This window comes from Brachyhypopomus gauderio, chromosome 10 (genome assembly GCF_052324685.1).
Source record: "Brachyhypopomus gauderio isolate BG-103 chromosome 10, BGAUD_0.2, whole genome shotgun sequence".
NCBI lineage: Eukaryota > Metazoa > Chordata > Actinopteri > Gymnotiformes > Hypopomidae > Brachyhypopomus > Brachyhypopomus gauderio.
Genome location: NC_135220.1, coordinates 6,685,045 through 6,691,792, shown reverse-complemented (window position 1 = coordinate 6,691,792; position 6,748 = coordinate 6,685,045). Strand labels below are relative to the sequence as shown.

Here is a 6,748-nt window from a genome sequence, read left to right as displayed (position 1 = left end):
ACTCAGTACAGACTCAGTTATATTGTCTGAATCAAGAAGCAAGAGCTACACTATATTTATTTACATATGAGCTGGGCTTGGCTCCTTAGTTCCAGGGAAAGGAACTCTGAATGCTTCAGCATACCAATACATTTTGAAAAATTCCACGCTCCCTACTTTGTGGGAACAGTTTGGAGCTGGCCCCTTCCTTTTACAACATAACTGTGCACCAATGCACAATGCAAGGTCCATAAAGACATGGATGGCAGAGTCTGGTGTGGATGAACTTGACTGTCCTAAACAGAGTCCTGACCTCAACCTGATGAATTAGAGCAGAGTCAGGCCTTCTTGTCCAACATCAGTATGTGACCTCACAAATGCGTTTTTGGAAGAATGGTAAAAAATCCCCATAAACACACTCCTGAAACTTGTGGACAGCCTAGCCAGAAGAGTTGAAACTGTTCTAGCTGCAATGGGTGGACCAACGAGTGGAAGGTGAGTGAATACTTTTGGCAATATAGTGTATGTGGGGCTATGCAAGGGCTAACAGTGGGACTGTTTTATTTGTGGAACAGAAGTAATGGTATCACAGCTTTTGTATAACTTTATCAATCATGTTTTGCTAGGCAAATACTGATTACAGTGCATTGTAGTACAGTATGGCCACACTGTCACAGACGTGATCTTAATATCGCAGACTGGGTTCTGTGTTTGTTTTATTCTCTCCTGTTATACCTCAGACAGAGAGACAGCTCTCTGGTTATATTAGAGAGTCTATGCTCACACTCTCTTGTGGTTGAATTAGCTGATATTGGTTACTGAGCTTCAGCTGACACTGAAGAGCAGTAATGTACATGTGCTCATTCCTATGTGTATGTTTGAGAGGAGAACTGGACTGCATAGCCTTCTGAAGTGTTCATTGACAATGATAAAGCTAATTCCCATCAGCTGTAGAAGTCCTGCCTTAAACCACCATCACCATCACCATGCTGTCTGTGAGTGTCTGTGTCTGTCTGTGTCTATGTGTGTGTGCGCGCGTGCATGTTTTTATTGCTTAAATATGTTTATTGTGGCTTTTCTTCAGCATTAAGGTTGAACCTTTGTTAGTCTGTGTTGTGTATGGGATCCTCTCTCACACCCACACTGTGGTTGCATGAGGAGGTCTGTGGGTATTCCAGCACTGTGGTCCAGATCCTGACATATCTTTGTCCCTCTCAAAAGATGATCTTGCTCTCAGGGAGTTATACATATATTGGGGCAGGAGAGTAAGGATGTGGTCAAAATGTGGAGGCGGGGCCACAGCATGGACTTGGGAGTGTAAGCAGAAGTGTATCTGCATGTGTTCATTGATTTTACAGACAACAGTATTATATTATATTAATAATCATGTTTCACAATTCAGCACTGATGTGAAGGAAGAGAGACAGATGGATACTGGAGGATGCTGTCTTCTGAACCTCCACCTTCCCTGCTTGCTGGATGTTTTCAAGGTTACACCAGCTAAACTAGAGTGAGCACTTTATGGAGTTTCTCCCCCCTCTCTCTCTCTCTCTCTCTCTCTCTCTCTCTATCAGTGTAATTCCTTGTTCATTGTATCTGCAGGGGAGGGAACCCATCTAGAAGGTTCTTCATTTCTTGTGTGTGTATGAGTGAGAGAGAGAGAGAGAGAGAGAGAGAGAGACAGACAGAGACAGAGAGAGCCTTGAGCCTGTATGGGGTTGGATGATTCATTACAGGGTAGGAAGCAATAAAGTTTGCTTCATGCACCTTCCAGGACTGCTGTCAGTGGTGCTGGCCCAGTGTGTTGAGCATACTGAGTCACAAGGTATATTGTTCTCAGATCAGATGCTTGCATGAGTGAGTCACTGATCATTAACAGGCACTGATAAGGCATTACTATTACCGCGGGAATTACTGCTATCATCATAGGAGAGGATATACTGATCTTAGTACAAGAACAAGGTATCGTATCTAAAGTGAACATGTGCACAAATCTTGATGTGTTTACATCCACTTTGGTGCCTGTATGTGTATCTATTTCACCAGTCATGTAAAACAGCGACCAGATGATGTCACTAACCAAACTCTACTGTTTCTGTCTCTCTATGCCCCCCCTCTCTCTGGCCTCATTTCTGTCCTGTTGCTAGCTTGTTGTCCTTTGGGTTGGATGTCACACTGCACTTTGCCTTGATTCAACAGTCAAAGTGAAAGTCAAAGTCAAATTTATTGCTTTTCACAACACATGTTGTGACAAAGAAGCTTTACAATCGTATGGGTCCAGATCCCTAATGAGCAAGCCAAGGCGACAGTGGCAAGGAAAAACTCCCTATGATGGTGGGGATTAGGAACAAACCTCAGGAGGACCAAGACAGTGATAGCATCACTACCAAAATACCAGACTGACCCCTCCAAACCTTCCTGGGAGGATAGAGGTTATTTTAAATGAAAGGAGTGTTTCTTTTAAGTTATATTAAAACAGGCCAGGCTTAACTGAGAATGCAATGGAGATACATGGCATCATTGTGGGGTTTACATAGCAACATAGTGGGCTCAAATGAATGTTTGCAAGCCAAGCAGGGTGCCAGGAATCAGAATGCATTCCATCCCCTGGTACATTAGATCATGGACGTAATTTTGATTTCAAAAGTGGGGGGGGCATGGATTCGTCGCTATTTAAATATTTGGTTTTAACCGTAAAAACTGGGGGGGACCAAAGCCGGCTTTTGAAAAAGTCCCATCTCCCCCCAAAATTACGTCCGTGCATTAGATGCATGTGCTTTTGTGGCACTCATAAATCCAGAAGCACTGTGTGACAGTCTAAACCAGTACAGAGGCAGGACACACAGAATCATGCGTGTATCTGTGGAATATTTAACACACACAACCACACGTGTCCTTACTGGCTGGTGTTCTTCATTCACAAATGCAGTTTGAGAGGGTTTAAAATTGCCATAGAAAAGGATTTCAATAAAGACCTTCTCTTGCCTTCAGGTCATCCCATAAATACAAAACACTTTCCCTTGGTTAGTTCTTGGAAGGAAATGTCAGGAATATCTGTTTTTGGAACGGCAACCCTTCGAGTTTTTGTTTTTGTGCACCTGGAGGTTCATGTTGGTGAGGGTGATTACTAGTGATGTAACGGATCTCGGATTATCCGTGATCCGTACGGATCACACCCCACGGATCGGTACACAGGTGAACCGCGGATCAGTTGCCAAAAGTTTAACCATAACCTTGTGGAATCCATTTTTGTAATTATCACATAGTTAAAATTATGAATTTCTAAATCTCGACGCGTATATGCATTGTAAATAGGCCTACATAAACAAAGCCGCTGGGTGTCACGTGATGGCAGCGTGTTCTAAACAGTCAGTTAAGAGTCATCATGGATGCTAGAGGAGAAGAAGAGCTTGAAAAGCCTCTCGGATCATTTAAATCACACGTATGGAAGCATTTCGGTTTCCCTGTAACATATACTGATGGCGGAGAAAGGGTGGTGGACAAAACCGTAACCGTATGTAAGCATTGTGGCACGAGAAAGCCGTATGACCACGGCAATACGTCGAGCATGGCCACACATTTAAAGCGGCATCACCCAGGTGTGTCAGAGACGAAGCGAGTAGCTAAGACACAACAACAACTTCTTACCACAGCATTTAAGCAGCCGCTGCAGACATGAGGCCATACTCCGTTGTGGAAAACAAAGGGTTTAAAAATATGGTGAAAGTGCTTGAGCCACGTTACGAAATCCCCTCGCGCATACACTTCAGTACAAAGATCGTGCCAGATCTTTATGAACAAGAAAAGATCAAACTTGTCAACGAATTATCCAAGACATCTTTCTTTAATTTAACAAGTGAGTTTTGACTATTGTATTTTGATTATTTTATTGAAACATTAAAAATCTTGGATGTTGTTTTCATTTAAGACATGGGGAAAAGTTTCATGCTTTTAGTTTTCTTAATATTCTTTCAGTATTAATAAATGAAAAAGTAGGTTAAATTTGTCTGTCTTTTTTATGCTGATCCGAAAAATGATCCGATCTCAAAAACCGTGAAACTAGCCGATCCGTGAGATTTGTGATCCGTTACACCCCTAGTGATTACTGTTCTCCTGCTGCTTGACTTCTGTGCCCCTAGAGGGCGCTGAAGTGACATGTGCCTTTGGCCACAGGTTGGTGTTTCTTCTGTTGACCGTCTGATTGCTGCTGCTTCCCCAGTTGATGCTGTGTGGAGGATTTATAGAATGTGTGTGTGGAGTGTTGGATTTTTATTAATACTCAGGTGCTGGAAAGCCATAAATCTTTTGTTTATTCTGCCAAACAGAATGGGCAGTCTTGCAGTCTTCTGAAATAGAGAGAGGGAGTGGAAAAGAGGGAAAGAGATGGAAGCAAAAGTCAAAGGGAGGATAGGGGAGTCCAGTTTCTCACCATACACCACAGACAGGGCTATGCTGTACACATGGCTACACTGTACACAGGGCTATACTGTAAACTGTACACAGGGCTACACCATACACAGGGCTACATTGTACACTGTACACAGGGCGTCTCCAGGCCACAGCACACACACAGTGCTCAGAGGGCTGCATCAGAGGCTTTATTCTGGGGGAGCACAGGACACAACTACTGCTTCACGCTGCATAATTCTTTTGAAAATCTCGTTCTCACTGTGTCAAATTTATCATTAACCAACAAAGTGACAATCGTTCATGTTAATTTTTTTTTTTTAATTATTAAGCCTTTATTTAACCAGGTAAAATCCCATTGAGAGCACAGATCTCTTTTACAACAGGAATCCTGGAGTGTAAATGGTGAAATTCTAAGTTAGAAGTATATAGATTAACATGGAAAAACATCCTTATTTAATATAAGCATGCCGTCCATACGGCAAAATCCTCATACTTATCAGCTTTAATAGAAAAATTAAAAAACAATCTAAGACTCCTATTTAAAATAGTATCTAGCCTATAGCCTGTATCTAGCCTAACTAGGAATCATGACCAAATCAAATACCTAATCCTGCAGGAGAGCAGCAGTGACAGTTTTATGAAATTCTTTAATGATAAGATTGATAAAATTAGAGAAAAAATTGTCATGCTATCTCAGACCCTATCAGCCTGCAAATGCACTCTGACAGCTGTCTGGTCAGCCCTGGTGCTCTTTTGGACTTCTTTTCCCCAATGGGTCGTGAGGAGCTTATTTGATTTTTAAAATCTGCCAAACCCTCCACATGCATAGTAGATGCCGTACCAACTCATCTACTCTACTAAGAATTACTGCACTGTAACTTTGATTACTATATTTAACTATGCTCTGAGCCTAGGCTACATCCCCAAATCACTTAAAAATCATCAAGCTTTTAATAAAATAAACCTGGTCTTAATCCCCAGGAACTGCCCAACTCTAGGCCAATCTCTAATATGTCGTTCATTTCCAAAATTCCAGAGAAAGTAGTTTTTTCGGAACTCTCTTCCTTCTTACGGATAGAACATGTCCTAGAGTTATTTCAGTCTGGATTTCGACCCCACCAGTGCACTGAAACTGCACTGACTAAAGTAGTAAATTATCTGTTAATATTGTCTTATAAAGGACACATTTCTTTTTTTACTGTTAGACCTTAGTGCTGCTTTGAACACAAATTGATCACAACATTCTACTGAATAGGCTGGAGACACTCATTGGCCCCCAATTACAATATTGAGAGTGTGTGTAACCAATACCAACCATATATGCACACATACACTCACACACATACATCAGGAGACTGGACCAACCTCTGTCCCAGACACACATACACATGTGCACCTACTCTCACATACACACAAACACATGCACACACATGTGATGAGTGACAATGTCCTTCTTTATTCAGACCAATTCTGTTTGTGATATTAATTGATTGTTGCCTGGTGTGGACTATTGGGAGGGAAGGAGTCTGGACGTTTGTCTCTATTAATAGGTAAAGAAGACAAGGGAATGGGGTGTGCGTTTTATAGGATGTATCCATTGGATGGATTGAGAAAGGGCAGTCGGCGGGCATCGGGATACGCCCTAGTGACATTGTGGGAGCGAGGAGTCCATGGGTAATGCCGTTGGCTGAGATTACCGGAGTGTTTGCTGTGTACCGCTTCACTGGGAGTAGGTGTGGCTTCCTCCCAGGCAAAGCGTGAGTATACTCTACGAGGTAAACAGAGATTGGGAACTTGCTGCTTTCATGACTCTTGTGGGCTGTAGCTATTTGACCGAGTACTGCTCCAGTTCTCCTGTGTTTCAGGGACCAACTGGATTGGTTGTGGACTCCTCGTCGCCCCCTATCCTGGATTTTATTGTTTTATCTATGTATTGTGTTATGTGGACTGTCCCCTCTGGTGGTTGCCGGTAGACACAGTGTGTGATTTGCGATGTTGGTTACATTTTATTGGCAACGGGGTTCGTGTTTTTTGGTTCTTTTAGTTTGTTGTGTGGGTTTCTAATTTTGGTGGGTTGTCAGGCATCATTCATCGTGAGGGCAGTTCAAGTGTTTTTTGGATATTGTAATAAATATTTGAATTATACAATAGTGGTGTGATTGCTCACCACCTGATCTGGGACCTGCGGGTGAATTCGGTATATTTCATTAAGAGTTTCTAGGGCTCTCTTTCGTCCTAGGTGGCATAGTTGGGGTTAACATGGCACTTCCAGATTGGATAGGTCACACACACACACACACACACACACACACACACACACACACACACACACACACACACATGCATACACACGCATATA

The 6,748-nt window shown here is 42.4% G+C and overlaps 1 protein-coding gene across 1 annotated transcript in view; it reads right to left on the bottom strand.

Moving 5' to 3' along the window:
• sh2d3ca (SH2 domain containing 3Ca) overlaps nucleotides 1-3,645 on the bottom strand; it is a 62,213-nt gene extending 58,568 nt beyond the window's left edge. The window contains exon 1 of the mRNA XM_077019057.1: nucleotides 3,628-3,645. The gene's annotated coding sequence lies outside the window, so the exon portion shown is untranslated. The remainder of the gene's footprint in view (nucleotides 1-3,627) is intronic.
• Between the last annotated feature and the right edge of the window lie 3,103 nt (nucleotides 3,646-6,748).